Raw genomic sequence first — 21,609 nt, 5'->3', positions numbered from 1 at the left:
TAGTCCCAGCTACTTGGGAGGCTGAGGCAGGAGAATGGCGTAAACCCGGGAGGCGGAGCTTGCAGTGAGCTGAGATCCGGCCACTGCACCCCAGCCTGGGCGACAGAGCGAGACTCCGTCTCAAAAAAAAAAAAAAGTTTTATTTTTAATTGACAAATAATAATTAAATACATTTACAGGGCACAAGGTGATATTTCTATATACGTATACATTGTGGAATGATCAAATCAGGCTAGTTAGCATATCCAGCACCTCAAATACTTATCATTTATTTGTGTTGAGAACATTTAAAATCCTCTTTTAGCTATTTTTAAATATACAATACATTACTATTAACTATAGTCACCATGCTGTGCAGTTGAACAATGAACTCCAGATGGTATTCATCACATCTAACTGAAACTTTGTATCCATTGACTAACCTCCCCTCTTCCCCGCACCCTCCCAGGGCCTGCAGCCCCTGGTAGCCACCGTTCTCCTCTCTACTTCTGTGATTTTGATTTTTTTAGATTCCACATATGAGTCAGATCATGGGGTATTTATCTCTCTGTGCTCTGGCCTTTTTAATTGCTCACTTTGGAGGTGTGATACAGTATTTGGGGGCTCCATTCTCATGTCTGTCTGTAGAGAAGGTGTGTGCTGGAAGCTTGCTGTTTGTCAGGTGGCCCCAGTTCAGCAGCATCACCACCACCTGGGAGCTCACTGGAAATGCAGAACCTCAACCCCACTGATCTTCTGAATCAGAATCCGCACTTTTAACAAGCCCCCCAGCTGATCCGCCTGCACATCAGAGCGGCAGAAGCGCACGCTAGGAGGCAAGGTACCCATCCCCAAAGCTGCTGCTCAGCCCTCAAAGTCACTAGAGCTCTACAGTCTCATCGCCAGGATTCGCATCAAGATGTGAATCTCTGGGGAAAGAGAAAAGTGTCCAAGCCTGACTCAAAATCCAGCCATAGTCTATATATCAAATTCCAGATGAGGGACAACATGGGACAATTCCTTAACATTCTCTGAAAGGGATGGGAAGCTGATCTGAGGGTGTAGCTTTTGCAGGAGGTGTTCCTGCTGCATATTCCGCAGGCTCTGGGTAGTGTTCCCACCAACACTCGGTCATCACTGAGCACCTACAATGCATCAGGTGCTCTCCTAGCTGCTGGGGATACCGCAGCAAACAAACCAGGCAAAAATCCCTGCCTCCAAGAAGCTTATGTTCTAATGGGGAAAGAAAACAAATTAAGTAAAAACACGCAGGATGTTTGTTGGTGTCAGTACTATGCAGGAATGTAAAGCAGGAAGGGATATAGACGTTATCAGTGGTAGTGTGCACTTTTAATAGTGGAGCCCAGGTAGGCTTCCTTGAGAAGGTGACATTGAGTCAAGACCCAAAGGAAGTGAGGGAGCAAGCTAGACAGCAGGGAGTGTTGCAGGCAGAGTAAACAGCCAGTGCAAGGGCCCTGGGGCAGGAGTGTGCCTGCTTTGCATGAGGTTCAAGGAGCCCTGTGTGGCTGGAGAGGAATGAACAAGAGGAATAGGAGAGGAGCTCAGAGACAGCACAGGGCCAGATCCGCTGGGCCTCATAGACCATCATAGGAATTTTTGCTTTTACTGTGAGTGAGATTCCAGGAGGAGTTGGATTCTGGACATCGTGTAGATAGAGCCAAGAGGATTTCCTGGCCAGTTGAATGTGGGATGACTCCAGGGTTCTTGGCCTGAGTAACTGAAAAGATGGAGTTGCCATCGTCTGAAATAGGGAAGACCCGGGGTGGAGCAGGCCAAACAAAATCCAGAGCAATAGAGAATGTTGCAAAGCACTCAAGGAAAAACGTCATGTTATTATTTCATATGTTCTAGGAGCAACTGGGTTTTAGTTATAGTTGGAAAAGATAGGTGTTCCCTCCTCCCTTACTCAAAGGATAAACTAAACTATCAGATTACCAAGTCTAAGCCAAATGGCAACAGTGAGCTGGCACCAAGTACATCTGAGCTCGTACATGGCCCTGAACACTGCCCAACAGATACAATCCTGCCAACTGTGATGGAGGCTACAGGCCAGGTCTCACCATGAAGTCGGTTAGCACTCATTAGCCATCATGTTCTCTGCACACTCCCCACATCTTGTTTCTCTCAGAATGAACTTTTTTTAATTTTATTTTTTGAGACAGAGCCTCACCCTGCCACCGAGTACAATCCTGGCTCACTGCAAGCTCCGCCTCCCAGGTTGAAACGATCCTCCCACCTAAGCCTCCCAAGTAGCTGGGATTACAGGCAAGCGCCACCATGTTGGCCAGGATGGTCTTGAACTCCTGACGTCAGGTGATCCACTCACCTCAGCTTCCCAAAATGCTGGGATTACAGGTGTGAGCCAACATGCCTGGCCTCTTAGAATGAACTTTTAATACCATTAGTGCTTGGCTTCTTCCATCCTAGCAGAGAAGAGCCTTTCTCTGCTTGTAGGGTCACCAGCATGGCCAGGGGACCTGCCCAGGGCACAACACAGCCAGGCTCAAAGAGTTGTTGGAGACCTTGCTGGCTCAACTTCTGAGACCCCTGTAACTAACCTTTGTGAAAATCGACAAAAATATGACAGGACCACCCAAATGTAAAAGCTGGTCATCCTCTTTTTAAAAATGCATGAATGTGTACTCAGTTGTCTGAAGAGCAGTTGGCTGTATCCTGTACTTGCAGTGCTGGGATCCTCAAGAAGCATCGGTTTCATGATTTTACAGGTCATGAAAAAGAGTCTATAGATTAGCTGGAGGTACATAGCTGGTTAGCGGCAGAGCCTAGACAAAGACCCTGCCCTCTGATCCCCACTCAGTGGTGCTCCCAATACATGAAGTGCAGCCCTCTGTGGTGCAGAAGTGTGCCAAGAAGTGGCCACGCCAAACTGTTCTTATAAAGACAGCTCTGAAACCTCTTAAAAACAGGGAGAGTTGAAATTGTATGCGAATAGGATTTGTATGGCTCTCTCTGGAAATATCCGAAGATCCTAATTCTTTTGATCTGTGAGACTTTGGGATAGCAATTTCCTCAGAACATGATCTCGAGCAGCCACGTGTCACAGCACTTCCCCCAAGTGCTGCTGAAATGTTTGTGCCATGATGCAGGAAGGGTCAGGAAGCTTCCCATTATTATATTTGTTATTACTTTTTGTAATATCCTTAGAATATATCAATGTTGGTGACCACTACTTTCCAGCACTTCATCCCGCTGGCAATCTTTCTTGTTTCTTGGAGAGCTTGGCAGAGTCATCTTGGAACAGAGAATGTGCACTTCGGTGCCGAAGGAAAGGTGCTCTATGTGGCAGGCAAAGAGCCCAGAGGACATTCTCTGTTGGAAGAAGGAGAACATCCTCTCACTCAGCATCCACCTCATGGTGACTGGACCCCATCAGGAGTACTCAGGTTTAGGAAGGAAGGTGGCAACTTTACCCTGTTAGACTATGGCTGGTTTCCTTGTAACAAGGTTTTAAAGTTGTTCTGAAGCTCTGAAATACTTGTATTGTCTCTCAAAAATCTTTCCCTCCTCACTTCTAGCTCCATTTTTTAAGTCTTCTAGATCCAATTTTTAAAAATCCTCTTAGGAATTAGATGTGTATGAACTGTGCTGTACTTATAAGTACACATATTTCTGGTGCATGAAGGACATGCTCAATAAGTGTGCACTGGGCGAATTACTGTAGTTAAAGTTTTAAAAGCCATATGACACTGAATGCTAGGGAGGCATTTTTTAAGTAGTAAGAAAAATAGTAATTGGTTCATTCAGCAAAACAAACCAGGAAATGTTTGTTAAGCAGTTATCTTTTTCAAAAAATAGACCCATTGAGACTAAATTCAGCAGGTACCATCAATGCATTAACATCAGAATGGCGTCCTGTGATAGGTAGATTATTTGCTTAATAATCCACAGGAAAACCCAAAACAAATAAAATGGTAAAATGTTCTAATCACTGCTTTATTTATTTATTTATTTATTTACTTTGAGTCGAAGTCTCACTCTGTCACCCACGTTGGAGTGCAGTGGTGCCATCTCAGCTCACAGCAACCTCCATCTCCTGGGTTCAAGCGATTATCCTGCCTCAGCCTCCTGTGTAGCTGGGATTACAGGTGCATGCCACTGCGCCCAGCTGATTTTTTGTATTTTTTAATACAGATGGGGTTTCACCATGTTGGCCAGGCTGGTCTTGAACTCCTGACCTCAGGTGATCCGCCGGCCTCAGCCTCCCAAAATGCTGGTATTACAGGTGTGAGCCACCATGCATGGCCCCCTGCTTGCTTTCTTTATCCAAAGATGTTGTAAATACATTGAAATGACAAAAACATTTGGAACACTGCAAAAGCCTTCTATCTGGAAATATGCAGCCATAAATTCAATGAGTTTACATACTTTGTGCCACTTTGCCCTCGTGTGGGATTTTGATTATATGCAGAGTGCTTAATTTCTTTGGAAGAGATGCGTAAATGAAAGTTTCATCCCCACTCTTACATTTCAGCTCTCCTCTACCTCTTTTTGTGTGTGGTTGGTGGGGGGTTACACAAAGTATTATGTCTGACTTCATATGGATATGCAATCAATATTAACCCCAAATAGCTTAAACAATATATTCTTCATTAAAAAACAGGCCTTCATTACTCTTCATACTGTGAGTAAGCAGTCACACACAAAAAAAAGACAAATACTCTGACACCCTCCAAATTAACTCTGGCAGTTTCCAGGAGTATTCACCAAAACGATACTGTAGGAATCACACCGGCCTGGATTCCAGCCCCTTTAACACACAACTGATTTGTCCCACCTGGCAAAGGGCCAGTTTCATGCCAGACAATGACCTTCTAGGAAGACTGTGCTGTACTTATAAGTACACATATTTCTGGTGCTTCACTATCCCTCCATCTCCTCTGTATTGTCAGAGGTTGTGCTAAACTGTTCTTTCATAAGTCACCCCTTCAGCACTGCCTGGTGACCAGTGCTTGACTGGGGCACATGGCGAACTCCCCATCTGAGCCCTCTTGCAGTTGGGCAGGGCATGGGGTTAGTCCTACCCAATGAGCTTCAAGGAAAAGGGAGTGCCATTGATGGGATAAAGCTCAGAAAAGTCCATGTGGGCTCCTCCAGGGCAATGCGGAGGCAACACACCCCAGATAGTGCAGCTACAAGGTAGTGGGGCCTCAGTTATCGTGGGGGTCTTTGTCCAGGACTGTGTGGAGCACAGCCCCCTGCCAGCTTCGGTGAGACAGGCAGCAGAGCTAGGAGTGAAGGCAGCTGTAGGGCTGTTTGTTTCTACGGTATTCTGATGAATGCGATGAGTTGGCGTTGCTCCTGAGACACCTGGACCAGGTATCTCCCCTGTAAAGGTTCTGCCCACTCTCCAGCAAGCCTACTTTCCTGCCCCAGAACAGGTCACACAAATTAGTTGCACAGACCCAGGATTTCCCGGGAGGTGCCTTCAACCTCAAGAAATGCCACCTTCCTCTAGCCCCACCTCAGCACTCCTCTCCTCTTTGCAAACACATTTGTGGGCATTCTTGGAAGACGATTGCTGGTAATCCCTGTGTGGACAGGACTCACTTCCAGGACCCGCCTCCCAGGAAGCCCAGGCCCAGACACCAGCTCCCGCAGGAAGTTCTCTTGCCCTCAGCCGGCCCCCTGGCTCCTTTCCAGCCCCTCACTGAATTCAGTTCACCGCCAGCTTTTCTGAAAAGCACACAAAGACTTGCCTCCCTACCTATCAGAGATGCCACCTTCTCCCTCTGTTCCTAAGTAAAGACTCATGTTTCTGCATTTTTCTCTTCCCCCTCTGGTAGAAGGAATCAGCCGCTTTCCACTGGGATCCAGAAGCTGAAATCTGAAATCCAGTCCTGAGGTTACAAAGGACGATCTCACAGATTGTCTCGTCTGTTCCAATTCAGGCAATTTCTGCACAGATGCTTTCAGCTAAACTGCTTCCATGCTCCACTTCTGATTTTCCAGAATTTCCTTGTTAGTTTAAGCCTGCCCCCTCCTGTTATTTTTAGATTTGATTTTACTCCTTTTAAAAGGCCAGGGGTGGGGAGTTTTTGTGGGGATGGAAGAAAAGAATTGTTTTTGTCTTTTTAATTACAAGCAGCTGACAAAGACAACTCAGTGGTAGAAAATGGTTGAGTCGAATGGCCTCTAGCTCCCAATGCTGCATCTCCTCCATCAGCCACAACTGAGCAGAGCAGCAACAAAGTTAATCAAGTGTCCTCTGTCTTTTCCAGAAGATGCATGTTATCTGAGATATGTACAGGGATTCCAACAGAATTGGAATCCTTCCCTTTCCATTCATCCTCATAGGTCAGTTGTTTTGTAAAGCCAGAAGGGAACGTCTATGACTATCTTCATATTAGCAGGGAGGGGTCCAGCACCAAGGGAGGTTAAGGGAGTGACTGAGATGGTCCAGCCTATTGAAGTCTCTAGTGCCCCCTTTCAAATACTGAGCCTGTCTTTTGAATCCACACTTCTCAGCTGACCTAATATTTAAAACAGACAAAAGTTCCTTCAAGCGAGGAACCTCTTCCTTGTATAGTTCCAAGTCCTAAGGAACCAGAGCAGTGTTGCATGTGCAAACAGTTAGAGGACCACTGGGCTTTCACTTATCCTCCCCTACCATATTGCTGTTGTTAACCCTCTTTCCAAACACTTTCTGCTTTTCCCTCTCTCAACCAAATGTAGCCCTGTGCATACTTTATGAGCTTGGAGAGTTTATTTACATGCCTTTTTGTTAACTCTAAGACAGTATAATTCCAGATTTTCTTACAAGACTTCATTTAGTTTCAGTCTTCAAAGTCACATTATTAAATGTGCTTGTAATTAGAGTGTTCCATAATTACATATAATAATTCAAAAGTCCTGTCTCTGCTCTCAGGTAATTCACATTCTGAATGGAACACAGCATTTGTTGTGGCCCTAGCATGGAATACAGTTTTATATTGGCAAACTCTTGCCTTCTTCCTTGTTCCCCCAGATGTAAGAAGGTCATGGGGTCGAAATGACCAAATGAACTGATTACAAGTTGTCAATGGAACTCATCCAGGAAAGTCCTGATGATGATAAACTCAATGCACGTCATATGGCAGACAGAAAAAAACATGTGATCTGGAAACTCTGTCCTGCTCACCAGCAAAATTAGGACACTCGATTGTAAAAGACAGAAACTCAACCCAAGCTAGTTGCTTGAGCAAAACGGGAAACGTATTAGAAGGTTCACACCCACCTGGAAGGAGGAGGTGCCACTGGACATCAGAGACGGGATCAGAGACTCGAAAACCCCAGCGCGCATCATGCTCACATGTTCATATGCTCGCGCTCTCTCTCTCTTCTCTGCATTTCTCTGTGATTTAGCTTTATTTCCACCAGACTGGCTTTGCCTATGTAGTGAAACTGGGAGCCAGTCTTCATTCCCCAGCTTAACCATCAGAGTAGGATTAACCCTTTTTCTGCAATTCCAGTTGCAAATCCCCTGAGAAATGATTCGGTTGGACTGACAAGAGTCAGGTGCCTATGTCCACTCCTGGGTATTGAGAGCCTTGCTCAGATGAGGGGAGATCATTGAGCCCTACAGTCACTTCAGTTTACATCTACCCCAATATGTGGCAATAGGCAAGTTCCTTCACTCCTCTGAGCCTTGGTTTCTCCATTGTAAAATGAAAAAGTGAGTGAGTGGTGACAAAAATAATACCTTCTTCAACGAGCTGTTGATCATTTTACATAGATAACCAATGTCAAAGCCTTGGGCTGCGTTGGTACATGAAGCATCAATAAATGTTCATTTTTCTTCCAAGGTGAATCTTAAAGTCAAGGAAGAAGTCAGCACGTTAAAATGGAGAGGAAAATTATTTGAAGCACAGGGAACGGAATGGGAAATGCAATACAATTCCGAGTAAGAGGCACTACAGGAGTTGTTAAATGGAGGGTAATTGAGCCTTAAGTCATTCCCACCCATAAATCATCCACAAGATCCGTGTTCTAGGAAAAGGGGCACTAGCATTAGCTATTGGGAACATGGAATGTCAAGTTGACCAATTAATCTGTAGCTTATAAGACATTCTTTGCTATCGAGGGGAAGATTATTTCAGTCAAGTAGCATTTTAGGGCCAACATAAAAAGAATTGTAAAAGATATGGATTTTGATGAACTCTGAGGAGCAAAAGCTGCATTTGCTCATATTCCCTTGATAACTTTTTGGAGTCAGTCCAATGAGCATACCTGGCTATGCAGTCAGATAACTTGAATTTACTACTAGTTCTACACAAATATTCCCTATGTTGTCTTCCCTCATACATCTCATCCTTAAGTTTTATGAAAGGAAAAATAGACTTCATTTTCTGCATTTCTTAGGTAAGAATACTACACTGATGGAGTATTAAAATCAGCAGATTATAAAATTTCCAGTTTCCCCAAAGCTTTGCAAATTTAGTGCATCTACATTTTGGCCTTTCTGCATTTGAATCAATTTGACACACCAACATCTGTTCTTGATAAAATAACATGAAATGTAGTATCTCAATGGTGGCACAGAATCAAACTTCACTCCCCTCTTGTTTCACATCACTTTCTTTGGTATTCCCCACATCATCTTCTCCTCCAGTTTGTAACTGACCATGACATCTGTCAACTCACTAGAATTCACCTGCCCCAGCCTTTCATTTCCCTGGGCACTCGTGGGCTACTGAGGGCAATGGCCAATGCTTCATCAGTGTGGGGGGTAGAGTCTTATCCAGTTGTCTCACCACTTTGTCAGCTTCATTCCCCTCCTTGAGCTTTGGCTTGACCCAGACCTACTGTTTCAAAGAAGTCTTCTCTTACTATTCCAGTGCACAGTCACATTCTTATCTAACACTTACTTAGATCATCGGTACTTTGATCTTAATTAAAGGCTGCCTGGTTTTGCAATTTTATTTTTGCATTCCTATGTCTGGGACCTTTCTGTGGTCAGCAGCACCCAACACCAAGCCTAGCACAATGCCAACGCACAGCAGAGGCTCCACAAATACATGCACAAATGCAGACATGAACAGAATGCTTTCTACATGGTTGGCGTTTCTAGTCTTTAGGAATTGAGTTGTATGTCAGACCCGAGTCTAAAGACAGCAGATTTTGGCTCAACTCTGTCAGTTCTTCCTATAACAAATTGTCTCTTGGATCTGGAGAAGCTAAGATCAGCGTATGGAGGTAAAAAGAAACAGGGAACCATGTAGAGATGGCATGGAGTTACGGCCAAGCATAGGGTGGGGACAGAGAAAGGAGATGAGCCAGCATACCAAATCCTGCTCCGGGAAGCAAGTGACTTGCATTCTGTCCCTGGTCAATCACTAAAAAGCAGGTTCTGTAATACAGCGAAAGTCATCTAAATTCCCAAGCCCAAGAAAATTCATGGACATCTACCAATGTGTATACAGGTTCCCACCTCCCCATCAGAAGAACATTTCCTGCAGGGCTTAGAAAGCATCTATTTGAAGGTCTAAGAAACAGACCTATTGTAAGCCTAGCAAAAGACTTTCCAACCCAGGAGAAAAATCACCTGCAGGCCTGAGGACTGCTGGAATAATCACAGCAATGTGGCCTGGGCCATTAAGACCACTGGCAGGTGACCCTCAGAATTAGGGACCAGCTATCCCCTCTCCCTTGGCACATTGGACACCTAAGCATTCCCTGTTCCAGAAACCAGCTTGACTAGAAGAAGGTGGAAGAGGGAGAAACTCCCAAAGATTGAACATTGACCAATAAGTGCCTGATCTAACTGCTTTAAACCAGAAAATATTGAGGTATATGTCTTTAGCTTTCAAATATAAATTCTTCCCCAGCCTCCAAACCATTTGCTGAACAGGGTTCAAAAATAAATTGAGATCAATTATATTATATTTTGTTAAAGGTCTACAATACTGATCAATATTCAGCAAGAGATTTATTGCTTTGCCTAACTCATTTCATGCCATCCACTGGAAGACCCAATAGTAATGTCTAGGGCTTGAGTGTGGGATGAAAAGAAGGGGAAGTCCTACAATATAAGGAAAGAACACTCTCAGCATCGCTCTACTAATATATTCACTTTAGCCTTTTGTTTTTCTCTGCTTGGTCAATACATTTATTGTCTTATCTGCAAAATCTTCATAGAAAATTGTTAAGTTTAGCACTCAGCAGACCTCAGAGCTCCTGAGCTCTAAGGAAGCCTGCCTGCTTTTGAGCTACCTGATCATTCTTCTGGGCAGGGGACAGTTTGGGAGACAGGTCCCACCTCTTCTTTTCAGCTTCTTTCTTGGGTTTCTTGTAGACTGAATTCTCTCCTTCAGCAGCATGAGCTTTCTTATATCTCTCCTCCACCAAGTCTGGAGTTACGCAGTTCTTTACGTATTGTGAGAACCGTTTCCTGTAAGCATCTTCATCTTCTATTAGGTGATGCATATAATCTGCAACATTCTGACCTGTGATGTGCTTCTAATGCACTTGTGCATTAAATTCCTTGCTTTCAGAATCATATCCAGGGAATCATTTGGTACTTTGTGGGATAGACAAGCCTCCATCCACAGCTTCCAGGGCCCCAAAAACTTTATTGTCAGTGGTGATTCTGGCAAGGCCTGCATCCAAATAGTAGGTGAAGGCATCAGGCTGACCATCAATGCTCTCCGCATCATATTCATCTCTGGTCACCTCCTCTTGGCCTTCCTAGATGGCGTCCATGCCAAACGTGTTGAGAAGCCTGCAGGCCACTACGACGTGCTGAAGCATAATTTGTCAGGCCAGCCTTCACACCATATTTTGGTACTTTATGTGCATAAACTGCACAGACAGTCACATGCCCTTGCACACAGGCATAAGCAATCTGACAAATGATATCTCTGTTAGGAGTTACATGAACTATCATCCTGGATTTGGACATGTTGTACTTATTTTTATCCTGTATCACCAAGCGTTTCCAAGCATAGTAATCAGTTTTACCCCCTCATCTTCTAAATGTCACTTGGTATTGTTTAAAGTAGGCCTATTCCTGACAACTGTACGAAATGCCATCCTGAGGAACAGAGACCTATGTCTGAAGCTCGACACAGACCTGCAGGCCCAATATCACTGCGGGTGTTGGGGGGATCTTTTTGTCCTTTTAATTACCATCTAAACCACTGTCAACTCTAAATGTGAACATTTGTTGTTCTAACCTAGGCTTGTGTGTCTGGTTCCTCACTTGGTGTTGTTTTAAGGTATTGGTTCCAGGCCCCCTGACAATAAGAACCAAAAGATGCCTGGTGACCAGACAGTCCAGGCACCTTCCCTGGAGACGCCAATTCAGCAGGTTAGAGTGGGACCCAAGAATCTTGGCTTATTAACAAGTGCCCAGGGAGGGTAGAGAAATTCCGCTTTAAGGCGGTGGTTCTCAAAGTATGGTCCTTGGGCCTGCAGCAACAACATTTCCAGGGAACCGGTTACAAATCAACCACCTCAAACCTGATAAACCAGAAAATCTGGGTGTGGGACTCAGTAACCTGGGTTTACACAGTCTTTCAGGGAATTCTCATATGCTTTAAAGTTTAAGAACCACTGCCTTCAGGAAATGATAAACAGGCAGTAAATAACAATTTATTAGCTTAAACCATTCATTCATTAGTCCACAGCCCGCCCGTACCAAAAGATTCAGCAAGAATCTCTCCAGTGTCCTGGTGCCCCCATGGCATTAGGTTGCTGTGACCATGGTTCTAGACTCAGCCACACATTTAGAGTCACCTGGGGAGCTTTTAAAGCTCCCGCTGCCCAGACAGCACCCCACACCCACCAAATCAGAACCTCTGAGCGTGGGAACCCGGCATCTGCAACTGCTTAAGCTAGCCAGGTGGTTCCAATGTGCAGACCAGTTTGGGAACCACTGTCAGAGCACCTAACAAAGCCCCTGAAATCAGACTTGCCAGAAAAGATAACAATTACGACACAGACAAGCAAGGGGGTAGGAGATCATAGAGGAGGCCCAGCAGGGAGCTTCCTTCATTTATTCACCACTGTGCTTCAAAAGAAGTGTTTAGAAGCAAGAGAGGGCGTGTAGGAAGCTATCTTTTACAGGATAAAAAGACTAGAAAGGTTTCCCGGAAGTCACTGAGGAATTTGGAACACGCCCTCATTCTCCTGAACGTGCCCCAAGACTCAAGAAGTGGATAGGTTGAAGCAGGAAGGATGAAAGTTTTCACCTGCCCCTCTCGACGCTTCCTGAACACACTTGAGCACTACCAGCCCTTTAATTCACATCTCCCGCCCTAACGGGGCTTGGCAAACAGTGGCTGAGAGCAGGACTGGGTCCCAGGGTGCAGGATGATGGTGAAGGTGATAGTGAGAAAGAGAGTGGGGGAAGGGGAAGGAAGAGGAGAAGGAAAAGGAGGGAGCTCACCTTCCTGCGAGGTTCCCATATGCTAAGCCCAGGGCCTCAGTCATTTTCTTCTTTAACTTCACACAGCAACTCCATTTGGCAGTGGATGATCTGAGGCCACAGGACTTGCCCCAGGTCATTTCTGTGAGTGGCAAAAGCACTCTCCAGTAGAGACAGTGAATGCCCCGGAGGAATCAAGGATGTAGGGGGCAAGCAGGAAAGAGACTCTGAGAGGGGAGACACATGAGGCCGCTGGGCCAGGCCCACAGTATAGTGAGGCCGTGCAAAAGTCAGCCTTACCATCTACTTTAATCCCGGGGTGAGGTTCTGGATCGTGGGGAAGGAATGGAGGCTTCCTGTGGCATCCAGAGCAGCTGGGGTGAGGGAAAGCGCACAGGAAGCGGGCCTGGGGCAGTGGCCACGTACTGGCGCACATGGATGGATTTCCACATCCAGACAACCAATGCAGCTACATCGGTGAGTGTCAGCGAAAGGTGAGCCCTGGTTTCACCCGGTGCGGATACAGAGCATAAGGTTTTTTGTGGTTTCAGAGATTCATATCTTTTAAAAGCCCTTTGGCATCTTCCTTAAGCCTCATTCTTCATGAGGTCCCAGATGTCTCAACTGGGCCACAAGCACAAGCATGTCTAACTGCATCCCTGAAGATGGGGCTCCCCTCCCCTCCACCAGAGGGCCCATCCTGGGGGCTCTTTTCGAAAGCCAGTGCATATAATTGTTGAATAGGAAGAACCTGATGGGTACTGTGGTAGGGAGAGCAGGGGATAAATTCCTAAAACATTACACAAATGTATCTCAAATTTCCCATCTGAGCTGGAAGAAATGCCCCAAAATATAACCAACAGGAGCAGCTCTTCACTTCAGTGTTGCAAGTTTTCAGTCTGTTAGGCAGGAAAGCCTCAGCTTAGGCAACTTTAGAGAAAATCTCATTCAGTGAAGAGGCCCACAAGATTGGGGCCCGGCTGGGAGTCTCAGGAGAATACAGTGAAAACAAATCACAAGGCTGCTGCTTCAATGATGTAGATCAAACTGTGGAATAAACATTCATAAAGAAAAATATGGACTGATATATATATTGTCAGGCAATACCATGACAAGCATTTTGCACAGATTTAAGGAAATCAGAGCACAAGAAAGGGGAAGCACCCAAGCCAATGCCTATGCCAGGCAAAGGGCGAAGAATGATCAGCCAAGCGTTCAACCACCAGTTGATAGTTACAGGGTAAAGTGAAAACTAAACTGTTTGGTTGTGAAATGAACCTAGCACTACATAGACCCCAATCACTGACACAGCATGTACAGTAATAACAGCCAACAATTACAGAATGCTCGAAAGTCCTTTGAGAAGCAGTCAAATGAAACTCACAGCATCTGCCGTGGGAAAAATGTTGAGGATATTGTCCACTGTATCACCCAGGTCCCCACAGGAAAGACCCCATTAAAAAATTTCTTCTTCTTTTTTTTTGAAAGCTGAGACAAGCTTTACTTCCCTTGAGGAAACAGTCTGTCACTCCTGAGCATGAAAGTTATGTCCTAACTGTTCATTTCTCTTTCTTTTTTTCTTTTTTTTTTTCCTGAAACGGAGTCTCGCTCTGTCACCCAGGCTGGAGAGAAGTGGCGTGATCTCGGCTCACTGCAAACTCTGCCTTCCGGGTTCAAGCGATTCTTCTGCCTCAGCCTCCCGAGTAGCTGGGACTACAGGTGTGCACCACCACGCCCAGCTAATTTTTGTATTTTTAGTAGAGATGGGGTTTCACCATATCGGCCAGGCTGGTCTCGAACTCCTGACCTCATGATCTGCCCACCTCAGCCTCCTAAAGTGCTGGGATTATAGGCATGAGCCAACGCGCCCTGCCACTCTCACTCTCTCTCTCTCTCTCTCTCTCATTTTTTAAAGCTTTTAGGAAGCTCACAGTCAAATCAAAATTCAAATATAGCATAGGTCTTGATCGCCTATGCCATTAATCTCAAAACCACTCTTTAATCTCACCATCCCCAGAGGGAAAAATTTAAGGACAACTCCCTACTAGATGTGTATTTATTTATTTATTTATTTATAAATCATATACATGGCCAGGCATGGTAGCTCATGCCTGTAATGATGGCACTTTGGGAGGCTGAAGCAGGCGGATCACTTGCATCCAGGAGTTTGACACCAGCCTGAGTAACATAACAAGACCCCATATCTACAAAAAAATTAAAAATTAGCCAGGCATGGTGGCACATGCCTGTAGTCTCAGCTACTTGAGAGGCTGAGGAGGGAGGATCACTTGAGGCCGAGAGGTTGAGGCTGCAATGAGCTATGATTGTGCCACTGCAGAGTGAGAACTTGTCTCTAAATAAATACACAAATAAAATACATGTACGTCTATTATTACCTGATATTTTAAAGCATAATATACACAAAGGCCAGGGCTCATTGTCAATGACTGAGGATATAAATCCATATTTCAAAGGGTCTTCTAGGGGTCAGGCATGGTGGCTCACGCCTGTAATCCCAGCACTCTGGGAGGCTAAGGTGGGCGGATCACCTGAGGTCAGGAGTTCGAGACCAGCCTGGCCAACATGGCAAAACGCCACCTCTACCAAAACTACAAAAATTAGCCAGGCGTGGTGCCAGGTGCCTGTAGTCTCAGCTACTTGGGAGGTTGAGGCAAGAGAATCCCTTGAACGCAGGAGGCGGGGGTTGCAGCAAGCCGAGATCATACCACTGCACTCCAGCCTGGGCAACAAGAGTGAAACAGTCTCAAAAAAAAAAAAAAGTCTTCTAATAATTTCAAATTGTTTTAATTTCTTCTTTCACACCCAGTTAGATTGGACTGTCATAACATTTACTTCTAATGAGGCTAACAAAGAACTTGTCTGAGTAGTAGGAGAAGCACCAGCTTTGCTATTTTCTTATTTGCTTGAATATAATGCTAGCATGTGAAGTGAAAGAAGTAGTTTCTGTGCGGAAGTAAGTTTCAGCTTGCTATCCTCCTTCTCTGAGGATTCACATAAACATGAAGAGTATAAGCCACAAACCCATGGAACAGGACACAGGTGACATTAAATGAAGACCCAAAGGAAGTGAGGGAACCAGCTAGACAGTTGTCTAGGGGAAGAGCGTTACAGGCAGAGTCAACAGCCAGTGGCAAAGCCCTGGGGCAGGAGTGTGCCTGGTTTGTGGGAGGAACAAGGAGCCCCAAGTGGCTGGAGAGAAATGAACGAGAGGAGTCAGAGAGGAGCTCAGAGACTTCATGCAAGGCCAGATCCCGCTGGGCCTCATAGACCATAGTAAAGATTTTTGCTTTGGCCATGAGTGAGATGACAAGCATGAGTGTACTGCAGGATGCCACAGCCTGCCGAGAGCAGCCAAAGCAGGGAGGTGGCCCTGCCAGCCTCCCTGTGGTGTGGAGCTCCTGCCCGCATTCCTCAGGGCCCTGTGTCTTCCCTTGGTGTTGTGGGCTGGTAGAGTGAAGCATACGCCAGTCACCATGTTAAATATGACTAAATCTTCATGCCTCTCCTTTTGGGATGAAGAGTGACTCTGGCTAAACATACCTAAACATTCTAGTATTAGCATATGTTTTCCCATACCACAGTTGAGTCTGTGGATACACACCACTTTGGAACTCACTATCTGTCCCTCCATCCATTTCTACATTTTCCTGGTCCTAACTCGTCCTGACTTCGGGCCCTCACTCTTGAGTTTTATTTATAGTAACCATTATTTTTGCCTGGGTTCTCATTAAACCATTTATGGAATGGAAGTACATATTTCTACATGTTGCAAACAGAATGGATGCAAGAAACTGAATGAGGCCTCCCACTCTCAATGTCCATCTTGTTATTTTGCCTAATCACATATTTGGGAATCTGTAAGTTTGGGGTTCTTCCATGCACCTTTATCTGCAAACCCTTCAAGGTCATGTTCAGAGGAATAAATGAAACGTGATTATCCACTGCAACATGATTATCAACTGAGGAATAAATGTAACATGATTATCAACCAGCATTGATTATCAACTGAAACTGAAATACCTAGACTTTAAGAAGATGTTAAGTATGTATCCAAATAAAGATTAAGGCCAGGTGCAGTGGCTCCCACTTGTAACCCCAGCACTTTGAGAGGCCCAGGCAGGCACACAGCTTGAGCTCAGGAGTTTGAGACCAGCCTGGGCAATATAGGGAGACTCCCGCCTCTACAAAAATTACAAAAATTAGCCAGGCATGGTGTCATGCACCTGTAGTCCCAGCTACTCAGGAGGCTGAGGTGGGAGGATGGCTTGAGCCCAGGAGATGGAGATTGCAGTGAGCTGAGATCGTGCCACTGTTCTCCAGCCTGGGCAACAGAGTGACACCCCATCTCAAAAAAAAAAAAAAAGTACAAAAAACAAAATAAAGGTTAAGACCAGTGACAAAATTAGGATTAGGGTTAGATTTGGGTGATGAAAACCCTTAGAAAACAGTGACTTTAACATACTAGGTTTTATTCATACATGTACAAAAATGTCCAGAGCAAAGGTCTCTAGGGTTAGTCTGGACACTCCATGAAATTATGTGGGGTGCAGGCACCTTCCAGGTGTTCCTAGGATGTGATCCTCATCCCTGGGATTTAAGGTGGCAGCTAGATCTCCAACCACCATGGCCGCTTTGCAGGTGGCAGGGAAGGGGAGCAGGGGATATGATGGTGCTCTGTAAGGACACCATCCAGGAATGCCCCACACTGCTTCCCCCTTCATCTCATTGGCCAGCAGTTATCCAGCCATACTGGTGAGTGGGAAATGCAGGCACTAAAAATCAGGGAGAATGGTGACTGGGAGAACAACAAGCAGTCTCTGCCACATCTGCCTTAAAACTTGACATTTTCATTAGCAAAAGATAGGATCCCACATCAGAATTGCATTCAGTAGATTCTGACACTAGACCATCAAGTTAGAACTGATTCTGATTTTGTATGTGTGCATCCATTCAAAGATTCATTATATATTACCACCGATGGAATATTTAAAATAAGAAATATATTGGGAATATATTACACATGATAGAGGCCCTGAACATTATCTCTCTGTGAATGTACAGTTAGTATTATCCATGGTGTTTGGACATGACTGAAAGCACTTTTTCTGTCTGATAGAACCCTGCCATTGCTTTAGACAATCAGAAGCCTTCTTGATAAGTACGTTGGGTTTTGCAAACCTGATCCTCCTTCAGATGCATGAGGGAAGTCCACTGAGTGAAACCCACAGTGAATTTTGGAGGTTAAGACTTCCGTCTTATGATGTGAACAATCACACTCTAGCACATCTGCATCAGAATTGGAAATGTTCACTTATTCAATTTTCCTAAGGCCGTACAATTTCACTAGTGATTTTAACAGATTAAAAGAAAATCTCTAAAACAAACCCAATGCAAACCTAATAATGGCTCATGATTTCCCTTTTGAAGTCTCATCTCAGTCACTGCTATGTGTCCCCTAGAGACCTCACTGGAGAGTTGGTCACTGGGTTTTTGCAACTTTCCCATAGACCTCACTTCAACAGCTAGAGATGTGGGCAGATGCTGAGTGACAATTTTCCTTCCGTTGCGGAACATGAGTCAGGGAGGGAATTCACTGTGCAATGACACATGTTTCGCATCTTTCAGGTGCCAAATGTTCAAAGGATAAAAATACCTCCACTGGCCACTCCCCAGAATAAAATAGGCAGTGGCCCAATCGTGAGCTCACACTGCACCCATGACTTCACACTCCAATTGGGAGGGCTGTGCTGTTTCGAGCTAATCAAAGAGGGAGCCTAAAAGAGACAGGTTCTCCTTTCCTGGGCCACGTTCTCCCTCACCAAATCTGGAATACCTGCTCACTCAAGTTTATAGGAATAATTCAGGAATCGGAATCGTTCCATTGAGCTGAAGAGTAAAACGTGTTGGAGACGGGGATTGAATGATCTGTGTGCTTCATGAGTGATGGAATTGCCATAGCAAGTGGTGTGGTTTCCAGAAAGCTGACAGCATCTGAGTACATTTGCCCATCCCACGACCATTACCTCCAACCCATAAGGAAGGGAGGAAATCTCCGCCTCTGTTTTATATTTCTTCCCCTCTGAAGGGAAAGAAGAAAATGATAAAATCAGGAGGCTGCACACTGCCTAAGACATTTACATTTAAGCTGGACCAAGCACTACCCATGTATCACAGGCAACAATTTCGCCCTAACAGAGAAATGGACTAAGTGACTTAATGGGTATTTTCCATCTTTAATTTCCATGATTAAAAGAAAGAGGTTGAGAGGGGTACATGTGGAGCCTATTGTGAGTTTGCCAATGAATCCTAATTTAGATCAAAGAGAGTCTATGTGACACTGAACCATAAACACCCTAGTGTGCGTTACTTCAAGGAAGTTGTTAGTGTGCCCCCGATGGCTATTATGTGATATAGTTGCGCTCGATAGCCTGCACCCTTTAATTACTAATATAGAAGAAAATCCCATATAAGAGGGAGGAATGTAAATGAGACCTCTGCTCTTTTGAACATTTTATGCATTTGCCAAATTAAAATTTGCTGTGGACTTTGGTTTTCCCTGATCACTGTTGGTAGTGATCATTTGGCTCATGGGATTAAATCCAACTTCCCAAAAACTATTTCCGATCAGTGTGCAGATTTCAGATATTTATATGTGCTTTGCGTTGAGACATGAATCATCAGAACCAGATTGGAGACAACTTCTTTGAAGTTTTGAAAGGTATGGAAGAAATTCTCTTTCTTCTCTTTCATTCTCATCTTTCTGCTGATCATTGTTCAAGGGCAGGTTGAAGGGGCTGCAACTGAGAAAGGGGCCCCAGGATTCCAGAGGTAAGATGTCATACCACACTCATGCACTGCCTTCAGTTTGTGCATGTAGCTTTCGTGCACAGAGGACGCCGCTTGAAGGACTCAGGTATGGATCAGTAAGCGTGACTGTACTCACTTCAGTGGGGGTTGCTTACATTGAGTTTTAAAGCACAATTACAAGATGAGCGCAACCACAAACGTCAACTGGATCAGCACGATTTTAACGATACTTCCATCTTTAGGATTTTTCTGTCCTCAGCACACCTGTAGAAAAAAAGAATTGACTACTCGGGAGGCTGAGGCAGAGAATCATTTGAGCCCAGGAGTTAGAGGCTGTAGTATGCTGTGATCACACCTGTGAATAGCCCCACTGTGCTCCAGCCTGGGGCAACATAGTGAGACGCTGTCCCTGGAAAAAAAAAAAAAAAAAATTTAACAGCTTTGCACTTAAATTAGCAGCTGAGTGTAGAATCAGACCCTGTACAAAAGCAAAGATGCTTATTAGACTGAGTGACTGTAGAAGATGTTAACCATTCAGGGAGATCTGCCATGCCCAATACTGCATCTTGTTCAATAAAGCAAACTCCTTCTTTGCCATCTGTCTCATACTACAAAGAGATAATAATAATAAAATCATTGCTTAATGAGTAAACTAAGTAGATGATAATTCCCTAGTAGATCATATTGGTGTTCTTCTCCAAAGGCTGCCATATTCTCAATGAGGCGGAGAACACAGGGGAGAGCATGTGATTGTGCTCCGACGGGGATGCCTAAAATCAAAAACCAAGGCAGCATATGTCAGCATTTAAAGCCCCATCAAAGAAACATCCAACTTTTCAGCTGTAACCCAAATATAAATTTTCCTTACCCTGTCAATTAGCAGATTACAAAACTTCTGTAGCAGGAAGACCATTCTGCCAGCAAAGCCGTAGTGCTTGGAATGGGTCCAGGTCAGACAGATGGTGTGGAAAAGGGGTGCAATGAGACGTTCCCTATCAGCAAAGTCAACTATTCTTCCATGCAGCACATGCAACCTTTGACAGGAAGAGCCACAAGGTGAAGTGTGTCTCCCACGCAGCTGGAGAAGTGTACAGATGTCTAGAGGCACCCAAGTGACACGACAAGCACAACAGTAGGCCGCCTTAGGAGAAGCATTTAGAAAAGAAAAACAGCAAAACATTCAGTAACTGGAAACCTTGTTTTTTGGCACCTAAAAAGTGCCCCCCACCCTAAGCTGATGAGCATAAAAAGCAGAGTCATATCTTCTCCAAGCATGATATTAGGATAACAGAGAGTTCTTGACTTCTTTGGAATGCTGACTATGCTATGTATGGTCAAATGATATAAACATGCGAAGAACACAAAGGATATTTGCTATACTATTATTAAATGTCACCTGTGCATGTCACAGACTATTTGCAAAACTTGTTCACTTATAAATAGCACCTACTCGGTTGCACAGAAAAGCTTGATTCAGGAGTGAATGATTAATAAAGTTATTATGCATAGTAGCAATAACAGTCCACTGAATCTTAAGTTTTAAAATGAAAATATTGATGACAATTTTAACAATTTTTAACTTAAATTTCCTTTCATTATGATCAAAGAAGCAAAGCTACTTCATTAACTTAAATATTTTTGGGCCAATAAAAGTGTCTTTGGGCTGGGCTTGGTGCTCACGCCTGTAATTCCAGCACTTTGGGAGGTGGAGGCAGGTGGATTGCTTGGGCCCAGGAGTTTGAGACTAGCCTGGGCAACATGATGAAACCCCGTCTCTACTAAAAATACAAAAATTTGCTAGGCATGGTAACACATGACTGTAATCCCAGCTACTTGGGAGACTGAGGCACGAGAATCACTTGAACCCAGGAGGCAGAGGTTGCAGTGAGCCGAGATTGTGCCATTGCACTCCAGCCTGGGTGACAGAGCAAGACTCCATCTCAAAAAAAAAAAAAAAAAAAAAAAAAAAGAGTCTTTGTTGCTGTCTCTCTGAATTAATCATGACCAGTCACTTGTAAGCACCAACAACGCGTGAGGCACTTAACCTGTGTCAGCTGACTTCATACTCTAAACATCACTGCAAGATGGATTTATTGTCATCATTTTAGAGGTAAGAAATTAAAGACCCAAGAAAGGAGCCTGGCCATGTACTGACAGTAACTCATAGCACCACTATTCTGATTCCAGGAATCTAGTTCAAAAGCCTGTTTTTTCTCCATTCCATCACCATGCCCCGCAAAGTGGGAGACGGCTATTTGTTGCAAGTTCCAAGTCAAACTTTCTTCAGATGGAGAAGTACCATGTGATGATTGGCCTAATGCACAAGGGCAGATCGATTGGCCTAATGCACAAGGGCCGATTGTAGTTCAGTCATAATTCCTATTTCAGCTAGCTCCAGGTGTTGGCTCGTGGTGCAT

General features: G+C 44.5%; 1 pseudogene; it reads right to left on the bottom strand.

The window, feature by feature from the left end:
- Positions 1–10,164: 10,164 nt before the first annotated feature.
- LOC105548105 lies at positions 10,165–11,040 on the bottom strand (annotated as a pseudogene).
- Positions 11,041–21,609: the final 10,569 nt, after the last annotated feature.

This window comes from Mandrillus leucophaeus, unplaced genomic scaffold (genome assembly GCF_000951045.1).
Source record: "Mandrillus leucophaeus isolate KB7577 unplaced genomic scaffold, Mleu.le_1.0 Scaffold40, whole genome shotgun sequence".
NCBI classification, from domain to species: Eukaryota; Metazoa; Chordata; class Mammalia; order Primates; family Cercopithecidae; genus Mandrillus; species Mandrillus leucophaeus.
This window is presented reverse-complemented; position numbering and strand designations above follow the sequence as displayed.